The sequence below is a fragment of the Zalophus californianus genome, chromosome 15, assembly GCF_009762305.2.
Source record: "Zalophus californianus isolate mZalCal1 chromosome 15, mZalCal1.pri.v2, whole genome shotgun sequence".
NCBI classification, from domain to species: domain Eukaryota; kingdom Metazoa; phylum Chordata; class Mammalia; order Carnivora; family Otariidae; genus Zalophus; species Zalophus californianus.
The window spans coordinates 22,853,753-22,866,019 of record NC_045609.1 but is presented as its reverse complement, the minus strand read 5'-3'; positions in this window follow the sequence as shown (position 1 = coordinate 22,866,019).

Here is a 12,267-nt window from a genome sequence, read left to right as displayed (position 1 = left end):
AGCTGAGGCCAAGTCCAATACAGTGACTTGCCCAAGGTCCTCAGATCATTAATGGCAGTGCCAAACTTAGAGCCCTACTTCCCTATTAGCCTGCTCCTGTATTTTTTCTGCCATACTACACTGCCTCCTGCTTCTTGGGGGAAAAGAGTGATTACAGAATCCATGGACATAAATTTCAAAAACTCCCATGTTTGTTTTCTGCAGTTTATTTGAAAGAAGTGAAAGTGAGGGAGTTAGAGTCAGGAAGGCTAAGGAAGCTTTGGAGGTGGGTCAAAGAGAGTCAAATATGGAGAGAAAAGTCCTAAAAAGTGTCCTTAGCTGGCCCCTGGTGAACACTGGAGTGCTTTGTTCAAAAGAACTCATAACTAAAAATAAGCTGGGAAAAGTGCCCCTATAGGAAAAACAACATTTCATGCAAAAGTATGATTTCAATAAGTCAACCGAGTCCAAGTTTAGACTGTGATTCATTTTACAAATGAAGTTACACCCCCAGATCATGTATGCATCCAATTTCAGCCTTTGGCCATATTCTTCATCACTCTTGTGGGACATGTGTTTATTAAATTATAGCCCATGCCCTGTTCTGTGGTGTGGACTGTTTATCTTGTAGATCTGAAATAACATAATAATTTAAAGCAAGTTTGAATGGCATATTGTTAAATTCCTTTTTTTCTTTTCTACCAGCAGAAAGTGTTCTCATTTTCTAAATTTAAAATATTTATCTCTTTAAATTTTGATACAATATCTTTGATACATACACAATAACATTAAAAGTTGTGTGTGTAATTATACTGTCAAATGGTTCCGTCTTCCCTCTTAATCTTCCTCCAGCTATTCAGTTTCCAAGACCTGGTGCTGTCCGACCATAATAAATCATCCCTGCAGGCCTCAAATACTGTGCCATAGAAGAGAAATTTGGGAAGGATAACACATTTCTTTAAGTGAACACATATAGGCATATTGTATTTGTACACATGACTACATATTGTTGGCACTTGGATTTAATTGCCTGGCTTTTGAATTAAAGAATAGATAGTTAACAACAGGTCATTCTGCATAAGGCTCCGTCAAGGTGGTGCTCAGTATCTATCGGCTGATTTGACTATTTTATGCTGGATTAAGTCAATGAAAAATTGAGTAGACATAACAGCACCAATTATCAAATGCCCATTGTATGCTAGGCCTATCATCTGTAAAACTCGCAGCCTCTCGGCAAAATAAGTTGTATCAACACTTTTTATTAGATGAAAAAACTCTAGGGGCTGAGAGAGTTTAAACAATTGAAGGAGGTCAAACAGTAAGTGGCAGAGATTGGGACCTAATTAACATGGGCTGGAAAAGACTTTGGGAAAGGTTGACCTAAATAATTTGTACAATGCCAACCCTGCAATTCTTCATTTTAAAGAGCATGGGTGGTGCGGAGGAGCAAGATGGTGGAGGAGTAGGAGATCTAAATTTCTTCTGGTCCCAGGAATTCAGCTAGATAGGAATCAAACCATTCTGAACACTTATAAACTCAATAGGAGATCAAAGAAAAGAGTAGCAACAACTCTCTGAACAGAAAAGCAACCACTTTCTGGAGGGTAGGACGTGTGGAGAAGTAAATCTGAGGCGATACTCGGGAGGATAGACAGTGGAGGAAGGGGCCTCTGTCGGCTGTTTCTGGCAAGTGATAGAGCCAGGGAGCACAAAATTGGAACTTTTAGAAGTCGGCTCCACTGAGGGACGTCGCTCCAGTAGCTAAGCGGGGGGAGGGGGGGGGGGCTGGGGGGGAGCCATCACAGGAGAATGTGGTCTCAGGACCCTCAGGGTCACAGAAAGACCGGGGGTGCCTGAGTGCGCCAGAGCTCCCAGGTATCGGAGCGGGGAAGCCAGCTGCAGAGAAGGAGCAGAGGAGCGGGCTTGCAGCTCGGGATTGCCATAAACTGTGATCCGTAGCACAGTTGGGCCACTGCTCCTGCAGCAAGGACCCAACAAGTGGCAGATCCGGGGAGACTCCCCTTCCTCCCCCGGGGAGGAGCGGCGTGGGAGCGCACCGCAGGGATCTGCTGGGTTTGGAGACTCCACATGGGGTCGTGTGCCAGAGATAAAAACGCTCGGTCACAGGCTGGGTGAGCAAGAAGTGCGGCTGGAGATGGGGAGACAGGAGTGATTGACTGTCTTTCTCTGGGGGCGCACTGAGGAGTGGGGCCCTGAGTTCTCGGCTCCTCAGGGGCGGAGATTGGGAGGCCGCCATTTTCTCTCTCGTCCTCCAAAGCTGTACCGAGAGCTTGCAGGGAACAAAAGCTCCCAAGAACAAACCGGAGCAAATTACTTGCCCGGACAGGAAAGGGCGGGGCAATTCCGCCTCCCGCAAAGACATTTGGGAACCATGGCAACAGAACCCTCCCCCAGAAGATCAGCAAGAACAGCCAGGCAAGACCAAGTTTACCAATCAATGAGAACGGCAGAACTCCTTCGTTAGGGGAATACTGCACATAGAATTCATGGCTTTTTCCTCATGATTCTTAAGTTTTTCAAAGTTAATTTTTTTTAACTTTTTCTTTTTCCCTGTTTCAACCAACACCTTATCAATGCCTTTTTTAAAATCTTTTTTTATTTTTCATTTTTAGAGTCCTATTCTATCCCTTCATAGTAGTTAAGCTTATTTTTGGTATATATATATATATATATATATACGTTGTTCTCTCTTTAAAATTTTGGGGTACAGTTTCTTATAACAGACCAAAATATAATCTAAATCTCTAGTTTATGGCTTTGTACTAGTCTCCTGCCTGATCACATTCTCTCCCTTTTTTTAAATTTTTTTAAAATCCTCTTCTTTCTATTTTCAACCTACTTCTTATCTTATCAATTCCTTTTATAAAATCTTTTATAATTTTCATCTTTACACCCATATTCCACCCTTTCATCATATTAACCCTTTTTTTTGTGCATATGTAAGTTTTTCTTTTTTTAAAATTTTGGGAGGCAGTTTATTCTAACAGACAAAAATATGCCCATAATCTAGTGTGTGGCACTGATCTATGCACCAGCCTGATCATATTTGATCATATTCTGTTTTTGTTTGTTTTTATCTTTTTCTCTTTTTTTTGCTCTCTCTTTTTTCTTTCTTTCCTTTTCATTTCCCCCAGTTTCAGGTCTCTTCTGATTTGTTTAGTGTATATTTTTCTGGTCTCATTTTTACCCTGTTAGCATTTTGTTTCTTCATTTATCTATTCTTTTCTGGACAAAATGACAAGATGGAAAAAATCACCTCAAAAAAAGGAACAAGAGGCAGAACCAACTGCCAAGGACCTAATTAATATGGACATTAGTAAGATGTTGGAACTAGAGTTCAGAATGATGATTTTAAAGATACTAGCTGGGCTTGAAAAAAGCATGGGAGATATTAAAAAAACCCTTTCTAGAAAAATAAAAGAACTAAAATCTAACCAAGTTGAAATCAAAAAGGCTATTAATGAGGTGCAATCAAAAATAGAGGGTCTAACTGCTAGGATAAATGAGGCAGAAGAGAGAATTAGTAATACAGAAGACCAAATGATGAAAAATAAAAAAGCTGAGAAAAAGATAAACAACTACTGGATCAGGAGGGCAGAATTCGAGAGATAAGTGATACCATAAGATGAAACAATATTAGAATAATTGGGATCCCAGAAGAAGAAAAGAGAGAGGGGCAGAAGGCATATTGGAGCAAATTATAGCAGAGAACTTCCCTAATTTGGGGAACGAAACAGGTATCAAAATCCAGGAGGCACAGAAGAGCCCCCTCAAAATTGATAAAAATAGGTAAACACCCCAACATCTAATAGTAAAACTTACGAGTCTCAGAGACAAAGAGAAAACCCTGAAAACACCTCAGGAGAAGAGATCTGTAACCTACAATGGTAGAAACATTAGACTGGCAACACACCTATACACAGAGACCTGGCAGGCCAGAAAGGACTGGCATGACCTATTCAGAGCACTAAATGAGAAAAATATGCAGCCAAGAATACTATATCCAGCTAGGCTGTCATTGAAAATAGAAGGAGAGATAAAAAGCTTCCAGGACAAACAAAAACTAAAGGAATTTGCAAACACAAAACCAGCCCTACAAGAAATATTGAAAGTGATCCTCTAAGCAAAGAGAGCCTAAAAGTAACATAGACCAGAAAGGAACACAGACAATATACAGTCACAGTCACCTTACAGGCAATAAAATGGCACTAAATTCATATCTTTCAATAGTTACCCTGAATGTAAATGGGCTCAATGCCCCAATCAAAAGACACAAGCTATCAGATTGGATAAGAAAACAAGACCCATCGATATGCTGTCTGCAAGAGACTCATGTTAGACCCAAAGACAACTCCAGATTGAAAGTGAGGGGGTGAAAAACCATTTACCATGCTAATGGACACAAAAAGAAAGCTGGGGTGGCAATCCTTTTATCAGACAAATTAGATTTTAAACCAAAGACTGTAATAAGAGATGAGGAAGGACACTATATCCTACTTAAAGGGTCTATCTAACAAGAAGAACTAATAATTGTAAATATCTATTCCCCTAACATGGGAGCAGCCAATTATATAAGCCAATTAATAACAAACGCAAAGAAACACATCGACAACAATATAATAATAGTGGGTGACATTAACACCCCCCTCACTGAAATGGACAGATCATCTAAGCAAAAGATCAACAAGGAAATAAAGACTTTAAATGACACACTGGACCAAATGAACTTCACAGATACATTCAGAACATTCCATCCCAAAGCAACGGAATACACATTCTTCTCTAGTGCCCATGGAACATTCTCCAGAATTGATCACATCCTAGGTCACAAATCAGGTCTCAACTGGTACCAAAAGACTAGGATCATTCCCTGCATATTTTCAGACCACAGTGCTTTGAAACTAGAACCCAATCACAAGAGGAAAGTCAGAAAGAACTCAAATACATGGAGGCAAATAAGCATCCTACTAAAGAATGAATGGGTCAACCAGGAAATTAGGAAGAATTTAAAAAATTCATGGAAACCAATGAAAATGAAAACACAACTGTTCAAAATCTTTGAGATGCAACAAAGGCGGTACTGAGAGGAAAGTATATAGCAATACAAGCCTTTCTCAAGAAACAAGAAAGGTCTCAAATACACAACCTAATCCTACACCTAAAGGAGCTGGAGAAAGAAGAGCAAATAAAGCCTAAACCCAGCAGGAGAAGAGAAATAATAAAGATCAGAGCAGAAATCAATGAAATAGAAACCAAAAGAACAGTAGAACAGACCAACAATACTAGGAGCTGGTTCCTTGAAAGAATTAATAAGATTGATAAACCCCTGGTCAGACTTATCAAAAAGAAAAGAGAAGGGACCCAAATAAATAAAATCATTTTGAAAGAGGAGAGATCACAACCAAGACCAAAGAAATACAAACAATCATAAGAACATATTATGAGCAACTCTATGCCAGCAAATTAGATAATCTGGAAGAAATGGATGCATTCCTAGAGAGGTATAAACTACCAAAACTGAACCAGGAAGAAATAGAATCCCTGAACAGAACTATAACCACTAAGGAAATTGAAGCAGTCATCAAAAATCTCCCAACAAACAAGAGCCCAGGGCCAGATGGCTTCCCAGGGGAATTCTACCAAACATTTAAAGAAGAATTCATACTATACTTCTGAAACTCTTCCAAAAAAATAGAAATGGAAGGAAAACTTCCAAACTCGTTTTATGAGGCCACCATTACCTTGATCCAAAACCAAAGACCCCATCAAAAATGAGTATTACAGATGAATATTCCTGATGAACATGGATGCAAAAATTCTCACCAAAATACCAGCCAATAGGCTCCAACAGTACATTAAAAGGATTATTCACCATGACCAAGTGGGATTTATCCCTGGGCTGCAAGGTTGGTTCAACAGCTGCAAATCAATCAATGTGATACTTTAATAAAAGAAAGAACAAGAATCATATGATCCTCTCAATAGATGCAGAAAAAGCATTTGACAAAGCACAGCATCCTTTCTTGATCAAAACTCTTCACAGTGTAGGGATAGAGGGTACATACCTCAAGATCATAAAAGCCATTTATGAAAAACCCACAGTGAATATCATTCACAATGGGGAAAACCTGAAAGCTTTCCCCCTAAGGTCAGGAACATGGCAGGGATGTCCACTATCACCACTGTTATTCAACATAGTATTAGAAGTCCTAGCCACAGCAATCATAGAACAAAAAGAAATAAAAGGCATCCAAATCGGCAAAGAAGAAGTCAAACTCTCACTCTTTGCAGATGATATGATAGTTTATGTGGAAAACCCAAAAGACTCCACCCCAAAACTGCTAGAACTCATACAGGAATTCAGTAAAGTGGCAGGATATAAAATCAATGCACAGAAATCAGTTGCATTTCTAAACACCAACAACAAGACAGAAGAAAGAGAAATTAAGGAGTCAATCCCATTTATAATTGCACCCAAAACCATAAGATACCCAGGAATAAATCTAACCAAAGAGGCAAAGGATCTGTACTCAGAAAACTATAAAATACGCATGAAAGAAATTGAGGAAGACACAAAGAAATGGAAAAATGTTCCATGCTCATGGATTGGAAGAACAAATATTGTGAAGATGTCAATGTTACCTAGAGCAATCTACACATTCAATGCAATCCCCATCAAAATACCATCCACTTTTTTGAAAGATATGGAACAAATAATCCTAGAATTTTTATGGAACCAGAAAAGACCCTGTATAGCCAGAGGAGTACTGAAAAAGAAGAGCAAAGCTGGTGGCCTCCCAGTTCCCAACTTCAAGCTCTATGACAAAGCTGTCATCATCAAGACAGTATGGTACTGGCACAAAAACAGACACATAGATCAATGGAACAGAATCGAGAGCCCAGAAATGGACCCTCAATTGTATGGTCAACTAATCTTTGACAAAGCAGGAAAGAATGTCCAATGGAAAAAAGACAGTCTCTTCAACAAATGGTGTTGGGAAATTTGGACAGCCACATGCAGAAAATGAAACTGGACCATTTCCTTACACCACACACAAAAACAGACTCCAAATGGTTGAAAGACCTCAATGTGAGACAGGAGTCCATCAACATCCTAAAGGAGAACACAGGCAGCAACCTCTTCGACCTCAGCCGCAGCAAATTTTTCCTAGAAACATCGCCAAAGGCAAGGGAAGCAAGGGCAAAAATGAACTATTGGGACTTCACCAAGATAAGAAGATTTGCACAGCAAAAGAAACAGTCAACAAAACCAAAAGACAATCAACAGAATGGGAGAAGATATTTGCAAATGACATATCAGATAAAGGGCTAGTATCCAAAATCTATAAAGAACTTACCAAACTCAACACCCAAAGAACAAATAATCCAATCAAGAAATGGGCAGAAGACATGAACAGACATTTCTCCAAAGAAGACATCCAAATGGCCAACAGACACATGAAAAAGTGCTCAACATCGCTCGGCATCAGGGAAATCCAAATCAAAACCTCAATGAGATACCACCTCACACAAGTCAGAATGGCTAAAATTAACAAGTCAGGAAATGACATATGTTGGCAGGGATGCGGAGAAAGGGGAACCCTCCTACACTGTTGGTGGCCATGCAAGCTGGTGCAGCCACTCTGGAAAACAGTATGGAGGTTCCTCAAAAAGTTGCAAATAGAGCTACCATACAATCCAGCAATTGCATTACTGGGTATTTACCCCAAAAATACAAATGTAGGGATCCGAAGGGGCACATTCACCCCGATGTTTATAGCAGCAATGTCCACAATAGCCAAACTGTGGAAAGAGCCAAGATGTTCATCGGCAGATGAATGGATAAAGAAGAAGTGGTATATAAAGGAATGAGATCTTGCCAGTTGCAATGACATGAATAGAACTGGAGGGTATTATGCTGAGCGAAATAAATCAATAAGAGAAAGACATGTATCATATGACCTCACTGATATGAGGAATTCTTAATCTCAGGAAACAAACTGAGGGTTGCTGGAGTGGTGGGGGTTAGGAGGGATGGGGTGGCTGGGTGGTAGACATTGGGGGGGGGTATGTGCTATGGTGAGTGCTGTGAATTGTGTAAGACTGTTGAATCACAGACCTGTGCCTCTGAAACAAATAATACCTTATATGTTAAAAAAAAATTAAGAAGATAGCAGGAAGGGAAAAATGAAGGGGGGGGAATCAGAGGGGGAGATGAACCATGAGAGACTATGGACTCTGAGAAACAAACTGAGGACTCTAGAGGGAAGGGGCATGGGGGGGTGGGTTAGCCTGGTGATGGGTATTAAAGAGGGCACATACAGAATGGAGCACTCGGAGTTATACGCAAACAATGAATCATGGAACACTACATCAAAAACTAATGATGTAATGTATGGTGATTAACATAACATAATAAAAGTAAATAAATAAAGAGCATGGGCTATGTCTTGATGAAAGGCACAACCTCTTTCCTTCATTCCATGCCACCTTCTGGCATTTTTTAATTTTTTTAAGGAAAGGAAACTACACTTATTGAGCAGTTACATTCTACCAGTTTCCATGCTGACCCTTTGCACATGCTGTTTCATTTAAATTTTTCTAAACACATAGAAGCTCTCTGACTCCACTCAGCTGCCTCCTATCATAGCTGAAAGTCAAGACCATTTGGCAAGTAATCAGAAAATTGAGTTCTAGCCATGAGAATAGGGCAGGTCACAAATCCTCTCTGCACTCTCAGTTTCTTTACCTGTAAAATGGGATAATAAAACAGTCCCTGCCTACCTCACTTTTCAGATAGGGGCAGTATGTCAGATAATAAAATATTAGTGGAGAACACAATTATATGTATGAACAGGGTGGTCACCTATATGAGAGAGTCACATTGTATAGTTCTAAAATACAACACGTGTGTGTGGGCAGCACAAGGAGGGAAAGAGGGAAAATGGGAGGGGAAAAAAGGAGTTACAGAAAATAATCTGAACTGGGCCAGAGATTCCTCCTGTTATTCTACCTAATGAGAATAAACCTCCAGTAAAAGGGACTCAGTCCCTCCCAGTTCTTTTGTGCTTCTCCAAGTGTGAGCATCTCCCTGTGCTGGGTTTAGCTTCTAGGGATTAGCTGCATAATTTTCTAATAAGATGGCCTATAAATGCAAGCCATCTGGCTCTCCAACAAACAGCCACTTGTTTTAATGCATAACGAAAAACTGGCTGTGAGAGAAGACATATTCCTCAGAGCATTTTCAAGAATAATCTCGATTGTGCTTCTCAAACCATCTGTGGTGAAGCACTATTTTTTCACAACACTTTTTAAACTAATACTTTTGTAAAATACAATAAAAATTAATTACTGGAAAATAACCACTTGCTTGGATGTCCAGCCATGCCATCTGGCTTACTCTCAATTTTAATACTTATCTCCTTGCTGACCAGAAACAAACAATTCATTGACTTGTACTGGCTCAGGAACCATCCTGTGAGTAGCACTGCTCTAGAGGACAAACACTAATGTCAGTGCTAATTCTAAAACCCCAAACCCTCTTTAAAATAGGACTCCATTTTCTACTCAAATGAGGACTTTTTATTGCCCTTTGATAATCCTTTTTTCTTCTCTCTTTGTTGCCCCAGAGGCCCAATGCCCTTAGGCTCTTCTTGTTTTCCCAAGCGAGCCCCTCATCTAACCTCTGTATTCTTCATCTTCACTACCGAACCCTGTTTAGTAACTTCTGTCCCCAGACATCTCACATATCTAATCTTTCCTTTCCTTCCTCAATTCCATAAAAATATACCCATCCTGCAGCCCATCCTCTTGGGGTCTTGTCTGTAGTGACTGACAAGCTAGTTACATCAATCAGGGAGTTTAGGCTGAGGTATATAAAGTCATGGCTCACTCCATTCAGTGGAATTCCATATATAAACATCTGTTTATTTGAGCCTGCTGTTTAAGTATTCTACTGGAAAGGATGCCATAAAAGATACAATATCTGCTCTGAAGAAGTTCATCACCATGCCACCTGGATCATAATCTAAATCTACTATCAAGTCAACATTGTGACACTCTACTCATTGTCAGACCCCATTTCCCACCACTCCCTAGCCTGGCTGGCCACCTCACTATTACCTGAGCACACCATAATTTTTTAAATTTCTGTATTCTTATTCATGTTATTCAGTCATATTCAGAATCTTCCTTTCTGCTACTCATCTTCCCAGGCCTAGTTCAAGGAGGGCTTCAACTTCATCAAGTGCCTTCTGGACAGAGGAGCACTACAGGGCCAAAAGATCTGCTCTTCTCTGGAATCCTGTTGAATTTATGTTCATAACATTCAATGTAGCACCACATCATGTGATTTCGAGTTGTTAGAACAGCATTTGTCTTTCTCCATGATTAGATTTTAGTTTTAGACCTCTCCTGAGCAGCATCTACATTGTTTGGTATGATAACAACTGATGTTCATCCAACATCCCACTAAGAGCAAGGCTGCTTCCTTAACTCTCTCAGAAATACAAACACAAAGACCCTTGAGTCCTAGGACGGAGATTGGCTTTCCACTCTTTTTTTTTTTTAAAGATTTTATTTATTTATTCATGAGAGACACGGAGAGAGAGAGCGAGAGAGAAGCAGAGGGAGAAGCCCGATGCGGGACTCGATCCCAGGACTCTGGGATCGTGACCTGAGCCGAAGGCAGACGCCCAACCATCTGAGCCACCCAGGCGCCCCGGCTTTCCACTCTTATGTGTTGTGTGCAATATTATCCTGTCTTGTGCTCCATGAAAAAATGTTTCAATGGTCAAGTAAATTTCAAAACTTCTGCATATTCTATTTCCCTCTTTGAGAGTCTTATGAAAATTAGAGTCTTAAAAATTTTATGAAATCTCATAGATGAACAATTTAACTTTATTTAAACCAGAAATTCCCCCAAAATAATTTGACCATGAAACCCTTTGTCTAAAAATATCCATTGTAAATATCTAATGGATACTAACATTTTGATGTTACTCCTCAAAATACATTTGGACAAACACTGGTTGGGTTATAATTCCAAGGTTAAAATGCTAAAAACTAAAGAGTTTTAATTTTGGTAAGTGTCATAAAGACATGTGATTTTGTTCTTTTGTTTTATTTTTTTTAACGTCCTGTTGTTTAGCGATACATACTGAAGTATTTGTGGGTGAAATGATATGAAATCTGAGATTTTCTTTAAAATACTCCAGGGGAGAAGAGGGATGTAAGACAGATAAAAGATAGGCACAATGTTGGTAATTGGTGAACCTTTATGATTAATACATGGAGGTTCATTATATAGTCTACCTATTCTACATATGTTTGAAAAGTTCTACTACAGACAGTTCTATTTTTAAATTCTATGTTGCTTGAAATACGTAAATTCAGACAAACTTCATTAATTTGGAATTTGCCAATTTAAATTCTGTGATCATTAGCACAATATACTAATTTGGTTAAACTCAAATTTGCCTTTGTTTGTAAAATATACTCAGAGTTAATATAAATGTAGAGTCCCTCAATGTAGCAGAGGACAGTTTACAAATCCTCAGGGGGCTCTGGAGGGGCTTCAGCAGCACTGTGAACAGAGCAGGTGATCAGGTGGTTCCTGTCCCTTCACCCGAAACTGAGCTACAATCTGCAAAACTCCTACTTAAAACTCTTTAGTGAAGTGCAGAGCTCCATAAGACTTTGTTTTCATAAAGGGTCCCACTGTTTCAAAATATAAAAGTGGGAAAACCACTGCTGTAGGCCATGCTGCTTAACCTGGATGGAACTGATCTACTAGACCTAATTTGGTGAAGTCCTTCATTGTTCCAAGTTGCCCTCATTTTAATTGGCTACCCTCATTTTAATTGGTTAAGTTGAATCCCCAAGCCCCTTTTCCTGTGCCTTCTCACAGAGGCCAGGGAAAGCTGCATTTTGGTGCTTTGCTGGGTTTGTGGTTTGTGGGTGGCAGCTCGCTTTCAGCTAGCCTTCTGTATGGTCTGGTATGTATCACACCATGACTATTTCTGTTAACTAGCAATAGGTCAGCAACCACCTGAGTGTCTCCAGATATGACTCCCCACCCCAAATTAGCACCTTGGGCAGCTACACAAGATGAACTTGTCCCTTTCTCCAAAGTATATTTATAGGGACTAATTCTTGTCTTGGTCCCTATTGGAGATATCTTGAAGAGCAAAAAATTCCATCTAGAGAGGGCTTTACAGGATCATTGAAGAAACTGGAAAATACTTCTACGAGTTCTTTATCACATGA